Source organism: Macaca nemestrina, chromosome 4, assembly GCF_043159975.1.
Source record: "Macaca nemestrina isolate mMacNem1 chromosome 4, mMacNem.hap1, whole genome shotgun sequence".
NCBI lineage: Eukaryota > Metazoa > Chordata > Mammalia > Primates > Cercopithecidae > Macaca > Macaca nemestrina.
In genome coordinates, this window is record NC_092128.1 from 5,167,102 (window position 1) to 5,183,182 (window position 16,081).

A 16,081-nucleotide genomic window follows, 5' to 3' on the forward strand; every position below is an offset into this window, starting at 1 on the left:
AAAATGTGTCATACACTGTAATGAATCCGTGTATCTACTTCTCCCCAACCACGTAAGGTTGTTCTTTTTATTATTTCAGTTTTCCAATGGGTAAACAAAACTTCAAGAAAGTAAGAAATTTCACTTTGGGAGGCCGAGACGGGCAGATCACAAGGTCAGGAGATCGAGACCAAACTGGCTAACACGGTGAAACCCGTCTCTACTAAAAAGACGAAAAACTAGCCAGGCGCGTGGGGGGCGCCTGCAGTCCCAGCTACTCGGGAGGCTGAGGCAGGAGAATGGCGTGAACCCGGGAGGCGGAGCTTGCAGTGAGCTGAGATCGAGATCGCGCCACTGCACTCCAGCCTGGGCGACAGAGCGAGACTCCACCTCAAAAAAAAAAAAAAAAAAGTAAGAAATTTGTCCAAAGTCATGCAGCTAGTGTGTGGTGGAGCGGGCATTAATCAAAGTGGTGTGACTCAGTCCCCCGGTCATAACCACCTCACTCCGTTCTCACCCAAAGGAAACTGTAAATAGAAAAGGAAAATAAATACGTATGTTTAAAACACCCTATAGCCAAACGATGGTAGAGAGGCACGTGGGGGAAACTGGTCCCCTGACACAAGACACCCATGTCTCAAAAGAAGGCAAAGGGCAGAAGGTCCTCCTGCGGAAGGAAGTGCCCAGGTGCCCAGGCACTAACTGCGGGGAGCAAATGTCACAGCCAAGGTGGGTGTCAGGGTCCCACCCCTCAGAGGCAGCCCAGCCACAGTCAAAGGTCCCAGATGTCCCACTGGTGTGGGGAAGTCATGGTGCTTCTCAGGATGTCAGACCTGCTCTCCCTGAGTGGTCGTTCCTTGGTGAGTCTGCATTAGCCATAATAAGAATCCCGTGTCTGTCCCCTTCAACAATACAGATGTGGCAGCTGACATCCAGAGGAGTCCCTCCTCACATGCTCAGAGTCGCACAGCTGATCAGCAGCAAAGAGCAAGAAGGGATGCGGGTGGAGCACAGGGAGAGCAGGGAGCAGGGGAGGGCGGAAGAAGACACAGAGAAGGGGGAGGACACAGACAGAGAAGGCAGAGAGACAGGAGTCCAGGCAGTGGAGAGATACGAGCAGGAGAGCACCGCCTTGTTACGATGAAAGGGAAAACAAATAAAAATCCGAGAAGACATTCATACAGCCAACAGACACATGAAAAAATGCTCATCATCACTGGCCATCAGAGAAATGCAAATCAAAACCACAATGAGATACCATCTCACACCAGTTAGAATGGCAATCATTAAAAAGTCAGGAGACAACAGGTGCTGGAGAGGATGTGGAGAAATAGGAACACTTTTACACTGTTGGTGGGATTGTAAACTAGTTCAACCATTATGGAAAACAGTATGGCGATTCCTCAAGGATCTAGAACTAGATGTACCATATGACCCAGCCATCCCATTACTGGGTATATACCCAAAGGATTATAAATTATGCTGCTATAAAGACACATGCACACATATGTTTATTGCAGCACTATTCACAATAGCAAAGACTTGGAATCAACCCAAATGTCCATCAGTGACAGATTGGATTAAGAAAATGTGGCACATATACACCATGGAATACTATGCAGCCATAAAAAAGGATGAGTTTGAGTCTTTTGTAGGGACTTGGATGCAGCTGGAATCCATCATTCTTAGCAAACTATCACAAGAACAGAAAACCAAACAACGCATGTTCTCACTCATAGGTGGGAACTGAACAATGAGATCACTCGGACTCAGGAAGGGGAACATCACACACCGGGGCCTATCATGGGGAGGGGGGAGGGGGGAGGGATTGCATTGGGAGTTATACCTGATGTAAATGACGAGTTGATGGGTGCAGCACAGCAACATGGCACAAGTATACATATGTAACAAACCTGCACGTTATGCACATGTACCCTACAACTTAAAGTATAATAATAATAAATAAATTAAAAAAAAAAAAAATCCGGGGCCGGGCGCGGTGGCTCAAGCCTGTAATCCCAGCACTTTGGGAGGCCGAGACGGGCGGATCACGAGGTCAGGAGATTGAGACCATCCTGGCTAACACGGTGAAACCCCGTCTCTACTAAAAAATACAAAAAACTAGCCGGGCGAGGTGGCGGCGCCTGTAGTCCCAGCTACTCGGGAGGCTGAGGCAGGAGAATGGCGTGAACCCGGGAGGCGGAGCTTGCAGTGAGCCGAGATCCGGCCACTGCACTCCAGCCTGGGGGACAGAGCAAGACTCCGTCTCAAAAAATAAATAAATAAAAATCTGGGGCTGCCTTTTACTTCCAGGGTCTGCTCAAGTTATCCAGCTTCCCCCGAGGGAGGAAACAGGGCTTACACGAAACTGTTTCCTTTATGTCACTTCTTCAAAATTCACTAAGAATGAAAACCCTGTCCATAGATTCCATTTAGAATGTTCTCCACCCATTCTTCTAAATCTCTGTCCCTAAAACAAATGGTGATGAGTCTTATTCGTCCCATGCTGGCACAGTCAGAAACCATTTTTGTTATACAAACACTGGTAATGTTATTGTTATTGGGATAAATTAACCAAGACTTCAATTAGGCCAAGAAACAATTGCTATTTGCCAAAATTCCTCTGAAAGAAATGAGAATTTGAGATTCATTCTAACATAACCCACCAGAAAAGCGATCCACTCCTAACACTGTTTTAAATGCAAAAGCAGCCTACTCTTTCCTACGGTTCCCTTCATGTTACAGATTTTTAACAAAATACATTTCCTGAGGAAGACACACATGTAGATAATGTCTTCTGTTAAAGCTTCCAACCACAGTGGTCTCAAGACTTTGGGAGAGGGCCAGGCGCAGTGGCTCACACTTGCAATCCCAGCAATTTGGGAGGCTGAAGCGGTCAGATGGCTTGAACTCATGAATTTGAGACCAGCCTGGCCAACATGGCGAAATCCCCTTCCACAAAAAATAAAAAATTTAGCCAAGTGTGTGGTGGGCACCTGTTGTCCCAGCTACTTGGGAGGCTGAGGCAGGAGAATCACTTGAACTCGGAGTTGGAGGTTGCAGTGAGTAGAGATCGCGCCACCGCACTCCAGCCTGGGCGAGAGAGTGAGACTCCATCTCAAAAAAAAAAAAAATAAAATAAATAATAAAATAAAATAAAATAAAATAAAATAAAAATAATACAGGGCTGCCTTTTACTTCCAGGGTCTGCTCAAGTTATCCAGCCGCCCCCAAGGGAGGAAACAGGGCTTACACGAAACTGTTTCCTTTATGTCACTTCTTCAAAATTCACTAAGAATAAAAACCCTGTCCATAGATTCCATTTAGAATGTTCTCCACCCATTCTTCTAAATCTCTGTCCCTAAAACAAATGGTGATGAGTCTTATTTGTCCCATGCTGGCACAGTTAGAAACCATTTTTGTTATACAAATACTGGTAATGTTATTGTTATTGGGATAAATTAACCAAGACTTCAATTAGGCCAAGAAACAATTGCTATTTGCCAAAATTCCTCTGAAAGAAATTAGTTAGGATTTGAGATTTATTCTAACATAACCCACCAGAAAAACGATTCACTCCTAATATTGTTTTAAATGCAAAAGCAGCCTACTCTTTCCTACTGTTCCCTTCATGTTATGGATTTTTAACAAAATACATTTCCTGAGGAAGACACACATGTAGATAATGTCTTCTGTTAAAGCTTCCAACCACAGTGGTCTCAAGACTTTGGGAGAGGGCCAGGCGCAGTGGCTCACACTTGTAATCCCAGCAATTTGGGAGGCTGAGGCAGTTGGATGGCTTGAACTCACGAGTTTGAGACCAGCCTGGCCAACATGGCGAAACCCCCTTTCTACGAAAAATGCAAAATTTAGCCAAGTGTGTGGTGGGCACCTGTTGTCCCAGCTACTCAGGAGGCTGAAGTGGGAGGGTCACTTGACCCCAGAAGGCGGAGGTTGCAGTGAGCTGTGATGGCACCACTGCAATCCATCCTGGGAGATAGAGCAAGACCCTGTCTCAAAAAAAGAAGAAAAAAAAAAAAAGACTTTAGGAGAGACAATGCATTTGCCTCTGCTCATTTCCCAAGCTGTGGTCCAAGACTCAGAAATGCACTTTATCCACGGCAAGCCAACCAAGATGGAAAGTTTCCGTTCATGTTTCAACAAGCAGATCTACGAAGCTAATGACGACATGCAGAGATTCTAACAGTGGGGATTCTCTCTGCCTGGAATGTTTTCCTGCCTTTCTTTACATGGGAGGCGGGGCAGGCTGCTCAAGTCACATTTGCCTTCTGAGTCTCATCTTAAATAATTTTCAGGGCTCTTATCCCTCCTTGATATTTTCTTGTTAATGTATTCGTTTATTCACCCTTCTCAGCAACATAAAAGCTCAGAGCAGGAAACTTGTTCATTTCTAGAACACTCCACAGCCCTTGGCACATAGTTGATGTTCATTAAATACCTGTGGCAGGCAGGCAGCAAGCAGGGAAGAAGGAAGGGAGGGAGGCAGGGAGGGGCACAGAATCTACACAAATATTGCAGTGAGGCTCGGTGAGAGGGAGGCACATCCTTTTCAATGGGAGACAGAAGTCAAAGGGGCTTGACCATGGGCTCTCTTTGAGTCAGATCACCTCTCTGCATCCCAGTGTGTACATCTGTAACATGAGATAATACTGTTTCATAATGTCAGGAAAACAAAAAAAATTACCAGTGTAAAATACACTAAGACAGAAATTACCATCTTGGAGGCTCTGCAACCAGGAAGGATATTCGGTTTCAATTATATATATATAATTGTACATATGGAATGGTGGTTATATATATCATATATATATAGGAATGGTGGGATTGTTCAGTTGTCACAGGTTTTGTGGGGATTCTTGGACTTTTCCGCAAACTAGAGAACTCGACAGTGTTCCCGGAGAACGCGCCAGCACCCTGTCCCTGTGGCCCTGGGCTGCAGCACAGCTCTCAGCGGAGGGCAGGCATTGTTCTACTTGTGCATCCTGGCCTCTAAGGCCTGGGCTGCAGGTGGGAGATGGTAATGGCTGCCAGCAGTGCCTGATTTGCACGTGAGCCCTTGAAATGGATTTGTAGACAAGTTCTTGAAACTCAAGCTTAGTTAGCCCCCTACCTATCCAGCAGGGGCTTATGAAGGAGGCAGCGCTGAGAGGTGCAGCGAACAGAGCAGATTTGCTCAGGGCTTTTCCAGACAGTGACAGTAACATCCTCCTCTGTCCTCTCAGCCCAGGGAGCGAAAGGGCATGGCTATGCAGTTGTTGAGACATGTATTAAATGACCCCCATGCGCCAGACACAGAACAGACAATCCCTGCTCCCAGAGTTCCCAAGCCTAGGAGATTATGCAAACCACTCCCAGCGTAGTTGAAGCATATGTTAGCTAGTGACCTTGGAACACACCGGATGTTTACAGCTATGAAAGATCATCTGTCCCAATCCTTTATCGATAGAGCAGAAATGGAAGCCCAAAGAAGTCAGGCAGCTAGCCCAAGATCACCAAATCCAAGGTCTCACAACAACATTTAAGGTGGATGCTTTACCTACAAACTCAGAAAACATCGTTTTTGCTGACGGGGCTTTCTAAGCATGCACCAGTGAGCAGCAGGAAGAGAAGGCAGTGTGAGGTGCCCAGGGCAGCACCGCAATCCCAAAGGTGGCTCCACCTTTCATTCCAGCCTAACTCACCCACCCACGGAGTGCTAAGAAGTGAGTCCAGTCACACTGGGAAGACCCATCTCCTAATGTGAACATGGCTCTACGCAATGCAAATCCAGGCTTTGGGAAAAATGATATCAACTCTATAGAGGATGAACTAGTCCACAGAGGCTAGTCTAGAAGAAAATTTAGCATGTTCCCTGTCTGTGGATATCTCACTTGTAAATGCAAGCTTCTCCTCTTTCCCCTCCCATACTGTGGGCATGGTCCTTGCATCCTGTTTCATTGTGGAAATGGTGAGGTTTCAGACAGGCCAGGGCAAGCGGTGGGCAGCCAGGTTCTGTCAAAACCCCAGGCAGATTCTGAGGATAATAAATTGTAATAAATAAGGAACCTCTATTCAGGCCTGAGGTCAAAGGCCATGTCTGCCCCTCTGATGAGCAGGAGGCTGAGCCTCGGCCCAGGCTTGGGCGAGGTCAGGAAGATTATCCTCAGCACAAAGAACAAAACAGACCTGACAGGGGAGCTGATTTTGAGAAGCAAGCGACAGCGTCAATCATTGTGTCCAAGGTACAGGTGGAGAGGGAATTCAGGACTGGAAACTTAGGAAAGTTAGAAAGGGTAAGGGATATTAGACTAGGCTCGAGAGGAGTTTCAGGAGGTAGAGTCTGGAAAGACCTCCTCGGGCAATGGTCTATAAGGAGAGGACCTTTTCAGGATGGGCTAACAGCCCTGGATGGAGCTCGGCAGGCTGCTGCATCAGTCGCAGCAAGGGTGGCTTTGATTAGAGCCTGTTGACTGTGCCCCACTGAGCAAATCAGGACAACCTACAAAATGCAGGCAAGGTAGTGCCAGAATTCAGGGTCTAGGTGTCCTTAGAAGGAGAGCTCATGGTGTGATATCTCCCACTGTAATTCTGATAAGAATTTTGGGGCCAAGCGCAGTGGCTCACGCCTGTAATCTCAGCACTTTGGGAGGCCAAGGCGGGTGGATCACCTGAGGTCAGGAGTTCGAGACCAGCCTGGTCAACACAGTGAAACCCCATCTCTACTAAAAAATACAAAAATTAGCCAGGTGTGATAGTGCACACTTGTAGTCCCAGCTACTTGGGAGGCTGAGGCAGGAAAATCACTTGAACCCGGGAGGCAGAAGTTGGGGTGAGCCAAGATCTCACCACTGCACTCCAGCCTGGGTGACAGAGTGAGACTCCGTCTCAAATAATAATAATAATAATAATAATAATAATTTTGGCCCTAACTTTTACTTACTAGCTATTACAGGACCTTGGACAAGATACACAGCTCCTTATAATAACAGTAAGAGTAATGGTAAAAATAACAATATTAGCTAACATTAATGAAGCATCTACCTTGTATTAGGTACTCCTCTAATGCATTAATTCATATAACACACCCAATTATCACACGAGTTAGACATGATTGTCCTCAGTTTAAATGAAGGAAATCAAGACATAGAGAAAATGCCCTCTCTAAAGTTCCATAGCTGGTACATATCGGTGCTGGGACTTGAGCCCAGGTGCTTTGAATCAGGCTTAGTGATGCCTGCTGCCATCTCGTGTGGAAGTGGAGTCGACTGCTTGCCTCATTCATACCAGCTCCCTCTGTGCCCCATTTTGGTGATGGACCCCACCCCACCCACCACCAGATGGCACCCAGTGACTTAGGACCCTGAGGACTGTATCCTCCCGCTTCAGGGATTGCATCAAAGGTGGGCATAAGACTCTACCAGGCCAACCAGGTTCTTGCCAGAGACTCTTCAAACTGGAGCTGGTCTCCTCTTTACTCAGAGACCCAGGAAATGACTCAGAATAGCAAGTGATGGTCTCCTCTCATTCCCTAAGTGGAGAAGCCAGCAGGGCAATCAGGACGGGTATGGGTAGGGTCTTAGCTGCACCTGGGCCCCCATCCCACTGTCCTTAAGGCCAGCCTTGCTCTTGCCATTCCACAGCTTTGCTTTTTTCTTTTTTTTTTTGGCTAAGGTTAGTTCAAGTTGAGTCTTACTATTTGCTGCACAGATATGCCTGATCAACTTGCCTCCCTAAACATTAATTCTCTTATCTAAAAATGGAGACGATAATACGTATTTCATTGAGCAGTGTTGAGATTTTAATAGAAATGCTTGTACAGGGCTTAGCACGGATCCTAGCTCAACAAATCTTGACTATTGCAAATGTCATTATCATTTGAGTAAATGCATTTCCCATCCCTTTGACAAGGTGCTGTAAATCCCTGTCACCTCACCAGTTCTGATGTTGGTGGAACAGGGGTCAAGATAAATTCCATGATGAAGAGACTGTCGACTTTAAAGACCTCAAAGAGGCCCATGGAGCCTCTTACTTGGAAGATTCATGCCTCACTCTCGGCTCTGAGATCTGCTGTGTGCTGGCAACACATCAGTCTTGGTTATCATCACTGCCTTAACCAATGTTTTGAAAGATCACATGTGACTGCCCTTCCACAGAGGAAAGAAAGCGACCTACAATCAGAGCCGTGGCTCAGAACTACAAATAGTGTATTTTCCCTGCCTTCTTTCCATTCACATTTTCCATGGAGGGTAGGCCAGCAGGCCCTAGCAGGGTGATCAATGTGTTTATGTGTCTGTCTGTCTCTGTGGCTCTGGAGCTGTGTGGCCAGCTTGGATGAAACAGCTCATTTACTTTATTGATCCCGTGCATCTTTCTAGAGTGGAAATAATAAGGCAAGGTCTTCCAGGCTGTTTTCTCTCTCATCTGGCTGGGCTTCCAAGGTCTCGGGGTCTTGAGACATGGATCTGCTTTTCTGTTGACTCCACGACCTCTGGAGAGAGAGTGGAAGTCTTAATTGCAGTGACTCTGCTTCTCGGAGGCTGGTTTTCCTGGTGTTATCTTCTGCCACCCATCTGTCCTCAGTGTCTGCCTCTGCCCCAATTGAATCTAATAGAAACAGATCTGCTCACTGACAAAACCTCCAAATGAGATTGGATGGCGTCCCAGAAAGCAGCGTCAGGAGTAAAGTTGCCTGACAGGTGCGAGACAGGCCAGTCTGTCCTGGGTAAGACAAGCAGCATTCGCCCTGCATACGCTCTGAGCCTGCAGGCCTGGGAGCCTGACATTTTGTAGGGATGAAAGGAAATCATTTGTGCTGAGCAGTCTGTAGAGTTTAGCAAAATTATAAAGTCAGTGAATTAACTAAAAATTAAAATGAACAAAGTCACTAAATTAATGGAAAAGGCTAGATTCTTCTTGCCAGCCCCCACACAGCTAACGTTATAAAACATGAATGTCGGGCTCACAATGCCCCATGAAAACAGCTACCAAACCCTCTGCAGGTCAGTCCTCAGAAGGGTCTGCATATACTGGGAAGCAGTGGATCCCAACCAACCGAGAGAGCCGTGCTGGGAAGCAGCAGGTGGGAGGATCTGGTGACAGCACAGTTACCTTCACAAGCTGTAAAATGCTTATGCAAAGACTTTAGCTCCTCAAATCTCAAGATCTGGCCTAAAAGATGAAAGCTGATCTAAACGATCATTTGCCTCAGGCAAAATGCATTACCTCAGCAAATAAGCTCACTTAAAAAAATGGAAACTTAACATATTCTGAACATGGCTTTGCTCACAACTCACCCAGCACCTATAGCTCTGTATTTCTGCACAAGGTTGGCACTAATCTGAGTGGCTTCCTAGAAAATGCCACTTGCTAAGCTACTTGCTAAGCTCTGAAGCCTAGAATGATTTCTGTTAGGGTGCTTAACTTCTATTTGCCTACCCACACCCTCCTCAATGCATCACATAGCACGCCTGGTCGCTCTAAACCACCATATGGCTTCCATTTGTTAATCATCTGACAGGTCAGCAGCCTGAGACCAAGATAAAATGTGGCAACAGGGAAAGATGAATGGTCTGTTCACTGGTGTTTTCTTGAAGATTGTTTTCATATTGTAGACAGACGTGCGGGTGCATGGAAAGATTTCCCCCACCAAAATCAGCACATAAGCCCCACATATACTTATAATTTTTGTTTTGTTTTGTTTTGTTTCTTGAGACAGAGTCTCACTCTGTCACCCAGGCTGGAGTGCAGTGGCATAATATCGGTTCACTGCAGCCTCTGCCTCTCAGGTTCAATCTATTCTCCCACCTCAGCCTCCCAAGTAGCTGGGATTACAGGCGTGTGCCACCACACCTGGCTAATTTTTTGTATTTTTAGTAGAGGCGGGGTTTCACCATGTTGGCCAGGCTGGTCTCAAACTTCTGACCGTAGGTCACCCACTGGCCTCAGCCTCCCAAAGTGCTGGGATGACAGGCATGAGCCACTGTGCTCGGGCCACAGTTTAATTGTAAACTCTTGGATAGAAAGTGCCCCTGTCTTTGCATCTCTGTCTCACATGCCCAGGAGGGGCTGGAGTTTGAACAGTTTCTCAACAGACCCTTGCTGAGTGCTTGGAATGGGCAGACCACCTTCAAAGACAAACAGGTTAGCCACTGACTTTCAATTATTCAGTAAAATAGTGCCTTCATTTTATGCAACTTTTGGGATCTGAGAGTAGAAAAGCGTTTGCATGTATTTGCATCTGCACGTGGGCAGTGCTCATCTGACCCTGTGTGGGTGGATCCTGAGAAACACCACAGGGTCCTTCCTCAGGAGCACAGCCCCTTTCCCCTTTAAGCCACTGGGTCAAAGCCTAGGGCAGAACAGGCTGGTGGTGCTCCAGGTCAGGGGGACAGTAGTGAGAGACAGTCTCGGATTTCTCTGGCTGTTAGCAGGGGAAGAGGCAATGGTGAGAAGAAACGGCAGGTGGTTCCCGCTTTTCAGAAGACTGGAAACTATTTTGCTATATTTACAGTGACCAGAGGCATACGAGTGCCTGTGGAATATCTTGCAGCTTCCCTTTGCGCCAAACATAATGACACGCAGATTGCTTCACGGTTACAGTTTTCCTGTTGAAGTCATCCATGACTAGCTCTATTCATATTACAGTTAGAAACAAGGAAGAAAAGAGAATAAACATCAGATGGATAAGAGTTGACATAAGAAAGGACTAGAGAGGCAGAGGGACCAGGAAGAAAGCAATAAAGAACAGTATGCAACAGAAAACAAAATAAAGAGAAAAATAAGAAAGGTGAGGCTGCTGGTGATCTGGAAAACCCCTGCCCTTTGTTCAAATCTGCACCCAAGCTAGGAAGCCTTCTAGGGAAATCTGGAGGTGATCATCTCCCCGTGCACACATTGCAACCTGTTGTGATGTCTCTGATAGCAAAGAATAGGAGGAAAACACAGATGTGCTTGATCCCACCCCCGTGAGACTGCATGAGCATTGAGGAGCCAGAGTACGTCTGGGTCTTGGCACAATGCCTGGCAAATAGGGCCTCATATATTTTTGCTTGTTGAGTAAATGACTAAGTGAATTGAGCAAGAAGAAGAAAGATACAGAAGAAGAAGTAGGATGGTACCCAGGTTCTTCACCAGTGATAACAGCTCAGTGCCGACCTCTCACCCCAGGACTTCTGGACCATTGACCTCCAGACAGCCCTATCATTCCTCGAGGTACCTGAATGAATGTCGATGCTTTCATTTGACACCTTGTGTGTCTAATAGGTATGTCCCCTGTCTGCTGAATAAGATTGTATGTACTATGAGGGCAGGTACTTACTGCCAAAATACGTTCTCTTTTTCAAATAAAGCCTCCCTCTGGACCTCTAGCCTTGTAAGGCCTACCAAAGCTTGCAAAACACAGCAGATGTCCAATCTGAACAGACATGACCCTCAGCAATTCCCGTTGTCAAGACTAGGGGCTCTCAATCAAACTTGGCAACCTGTAAAAACTTTTCTTTTCTTTTCTTTCTTTTAATTTTTTTTCAGATGGAATCTCGCTCTGTCACCCAGGCTAGAGGGCAGTGGTGCGATCTTGGATCACTGCAACCTCTGCCTCCTGGATTCAAACAGTTCTTCTGCCTCAGCCTCCCGAGCAGCTGGGATTACAGGCACCCACCACCATGCCTGGCTAATTTTAGTATTTTTAGTAGAGACAAGGTTTCACCATGCTGGCCAGGCTGGTCTTGAACTCCTGACCTCAGGTGATCTGCCTGCCTCGGCCTCCCAAATTGCTGGGATTATAGGAGTGAGCCACTGCGCCCGGCCATATGAAAATTTTTCTAAACGTACATACTGTGCTCCCACACTGGGGTTTTGGCTTCTGTAGGTCATGGAGGGTGCCCTAGGTCTATATGATATTCTCAAAAGTTCTTCGGGGGAGGATTGTTTCTGTAGTCCATGCCTTGGTTTACTAGAACTCCCTGCCAGTTGCCCATCTTTGTCGGTTTCATCCTCCCCTCTTATGATGGGTAGTGCTCCGGCAGTGCTCCCTGGCACTCCTGAGCTCTGATCCACTCTCTCGTCCTCTGAGAAGGATGGCTCACATGGTGAGATGCAGGGGTGGCCCCTCCAAGATGACCCCTCACGGCGCTCCCTCCCCAAGCACATCACAGCTCCAGCAGCAGGTCTGCACCCGCAGTGACACACCACGGCTTTGCGTTTCCCCTGCGCTGAGGAGCTGCTTCATGGAGCACCTCTGATTGACACATCTAGAATGGAGAATGAAAGAAAGTGTCAACCTGGAGGAGTTTAATAACGCTGTAGGCTTCAACTGTAATTAAAAGAAGGAAGAAGGGGCCACATCCCAGCGAGGAAGCAGCTCCTTTAAACTATTGAAGAATATATTGTTCTGGGGGTACCAACAGCAGAAGAAATTTTAATAACAAAAACAAACATAAATTGACAAAAAAAGAAAAAGACAAGAGAGGTATTAGTTGGAACAAAACCAAGTATCTTGAAGCTGCTCATTTTAAACTGAGTGTTTTATGGTAGGAAAAGGAAGCTCCAATATTTTCAAATACAATTTATGTTTAGAAGTTCGAGTCTCCTCTTTCTTTCTGAGGAGTAAAATACCCAGTTTCCTTTGAAAGTACAAAATGGCTAATTAGAACTATTATAAATCTAATGATTATATCCACATAAAAACTTGAGCATAACAGTTCATAGCAGCCTCATTCATACAAGCTGAATAGTGAAAACCAGCCAGGAAGTGTCCAGCAACTGATGGATGGATGAACAGTGTGACAGGTGCATACAGTGGAATATTATGGGCTATAAAAAGGAATGGAGTCTAGATACATTCTATAACACAGATGAATCTTGAAAACAGTATCCTCCATGAAAGAAGCCATTCACAAAAGTCCAAATGACTCCATTTATATGACACGGCAAGAGTAGGCAAATCCACAGAGACAGAAAGCAGAGCAGAGGCTGCTGAAGGCTACGGGAAGGATGAATGGGAAGTGACTGCAAATGGATATGCAGTTTCTATTTTGGATGATGAAAATATTCTAAAATTAGACTGGGGTGATGGTTGCACAATTCTCTGAAAATACTAAAAACCATCTAATCATACCCTTTAAAAGGGTAGATTTTATGGTACATAAATTATACATCAAGGAAGCAGTAAAACAAATGTCATGGTCAAGATGAAGTACCACATCAAGTCAAACACAATGATGATGTTTTAAACAGGATGGTGGAGATAATCAGGCAGTCATTTGTTGGCTCTTTTGGCAACGTTTGAAAAATCATGGAAATGAGACAGAATGTTCAACGTCTTAATTCCTGGAAGGGGGAGGGAGGGAGCAGGGAGAGAGAGAGAGAAAGGCGAGGGGAGATAGAGGGAGGGGAGGGGAGGGGAGGGGAGGGGAGGGGAGGGGAGGGGAGGGGAGGGGAGGGGAGGGGAGGGGAGGGAAGGGAAGGGAAGGGAAGGGAAGGGAAGGGAAGGGAAGGGAAGGGAAGGGAAGGGAAGGGAAGGGAAGGGAAGGGAAGGGAAGGGAAGGGAAGGGAAGGGAAGGGAAGGGAAGACTCTTAGACCATAGTCAGAACAACCCAGGCACCTATTCTGGGAAAGAAAATACACAATGGCCCAAGACCTGAACCCGAGCAGAGGCCAGACCTTGGGTGCCCAGAAGAGGTTGGCGGGGCCAGGCAGAACCCCACACTTAGGGGTGGTAGCCAAGCCAGGCATCGAGTGGAGGAAAAGAATGAGAACCTTTGGGGTGATTCCACTTGGAAGTCCAGGTAGAAGGCTCAGTAGAGAGCAGGGCCTGAGCTGTAGCTGAGTGAGACTCTTGTCTCTGAGGACAGCTGGCAGGAAGAAGGAGTACCCTGTAGTGAGAGAGGCCAAGCACAGGGAGCTGTCCTCACTGCACACACCTGCACAGTAGTGGCCCAGGTGCTTCCCACCCCTACAACTCCACCAAGCCCCAGAGATCCTGGGACCTTCTCCAGAGGCTGATTAACTTTCCCAACCTGCTCTTATGGGATAAATCACCTCCAAATTCATCTCCCCACCATTCCCATTGGAAAAATAATTTGCTGGTATAAGGAAGCATCATTGCACTAGCAAATCTGGCAATCTTATTGACACCTCTGCCTCAGTAATCAGGACATTGATGATTTACATTTGAACTACAACGCATATACATCTTGCAAATTAGTTTTGAAAAGATTTGAGGGCTAAAAATATTTTTCAGAACAGATGTGTCTCTCTAACACATAATTGTGGACTATCTGGTTAAGCCAGTGAATGAAATTGAAGATACTAAAGATAATTAAAGGATGATTTTAAATAAAAAAGAAACAAAAAAAAATACAACAAAAAGCCATGAGTAAGTAAAATAACTGAAGGACAAACCCCAAACATGAGGAACACACAGATTCCAGGTGTCAACTGTCACACAACATTAGCAACGCACAGATTCCAGGTGCTGAGTTCCACTCAACACTAGCAATGCATAAATTCTGGGTGTCAAGTTCCATGCAACACTAGCAAGTTCCATTCAATGCTAGTCAGACTCCAGGTGTAGAGCTCCACTCAACACTAGCAATGATGAGATTCCAGGTACCAAGTTTGACTCAATGCTAGCAATGCAGATTCCGGGTGTGGAGTTCCACTCGACCCTAGCAATGCACAGATTCCAGGTGTTAAATTCTACTCAATGCTAGCAATGCAGATTCCAGGTGTAGAGTCCCACTGAACACTAACAACACACAGATTCCAGGTGTCAAGTTCCACTCAACACCAGCAACACACAGATTCCAGGTGTCGGGTTTGACTCCATACCTGCTGGGTGAGGCAGAAGCTCCCGAGTGTGCCAGGCTCTTGGTGCAAGACGGACTCCAGGGAATATGGAATGGATCCTGGGAAAACTGTAGCCGCACTCTAATTTTATATATTCAAGAGGTTATTCACATTTAATAACTCCTTTTGTAACCCTGAAGTGTATAGAAAAATGAATGTCTATGGAATTGTGGGTTATTCACTTCATAAGAACCAAAGAGTTGAACTTCATCTTTGGATTAGTTTGGTTCCCATTCCCAAGACACTCCTGGCCCACAAGCAGACTGGGGAGCTCATATGGTGAATCTCAGTTCTAGGCCTCGGTCTAGACGAGGCCCTGGCCACAGGCTGGTCAGGGCGGGTTCCCAGGCTGACACCAGGCCTCCCAAGTCCCATGTTAGTCCTCTGCGCCACACCACGCTGCCTCTGAGTTTTGAGATGAACCCCAGTGCGTTTTCCTACTTTATTCTACCTTTTTGGAAGAGGTGAAAAACAAAATATAGATATTTTTAATTAAATAAAACCTTCTTTAGAATACATTTTTAACCAGAGTATGTTTGCTAAAATAATTGTTTAGAGATACACCACACTTTCAATTTTCAGATTATTTTGTCACTTGAGTATTTCAACTCAATTGAGACTTAAATGGTTCAACTTGGTTTTCTCTTCCTTCTTCTCCTCATGAAGAAACCAATATTTTCTTATTCTAAGCCTTACCTTATTCTATGGCTTTTCAGGTGACTAAGAAAACAGACTATTTCCCTTTCAGATGACTTCTCTGAGAAGATCTATGATCAACTCAAGCGCTTGTCTTTGACCTGGAAAATTAAATATGATGTCCCTCTCTTAGGGAAAAAAAAGGTAAATATGAAGCCTAAAGATTTGGCTTCTGTTTCTATCCCAGTAGCAAAATAAGACTTGAAGTTTCTGAGCCTCCATCTTCTGAAATGTCACACAGCAGAAGAGGGCTGTTCTCTTTGCAAACTCACAGAAGTGTGTTTTCTGCACGTGCTATGAAAAGGTGAACTTGCTCTACACAAGTTGTGTGTTTGTTTGTTTGTTTTGTTTGAGACGGAGTTTCACTCTTATACCTCAGGCTGGAATGCAATGGCACAATCTTGGTTCACGGCAACCTCTGCCTCCTGGGTTCAAGTGATTCTCCCACCTCAGCCTCCGAGTAGCTGGGATTACAGGCATGTGCCACCATGCCCAGCTGATTTTTGTATTTTTAATAGAGACAGGGGTTCACCATCTTGGCCAGGCTGGTCTCGAACA

General features: G+C 45.9%; 1 protein-coding gene across 4 annotated transcripts in view; it reads right to left on the reverse strand.

Annotated features, from left to right (window-relative positions):
* LOC105474942 (dipeptidyl peptidase like 6) overlaps positions 1-16,081 on the reverse strand; it is a 1,161,442-nt gene that overhangs the window by 723,092 nt on the left and 422,269 nt on the right. The window lies entirely within an intron of this gene.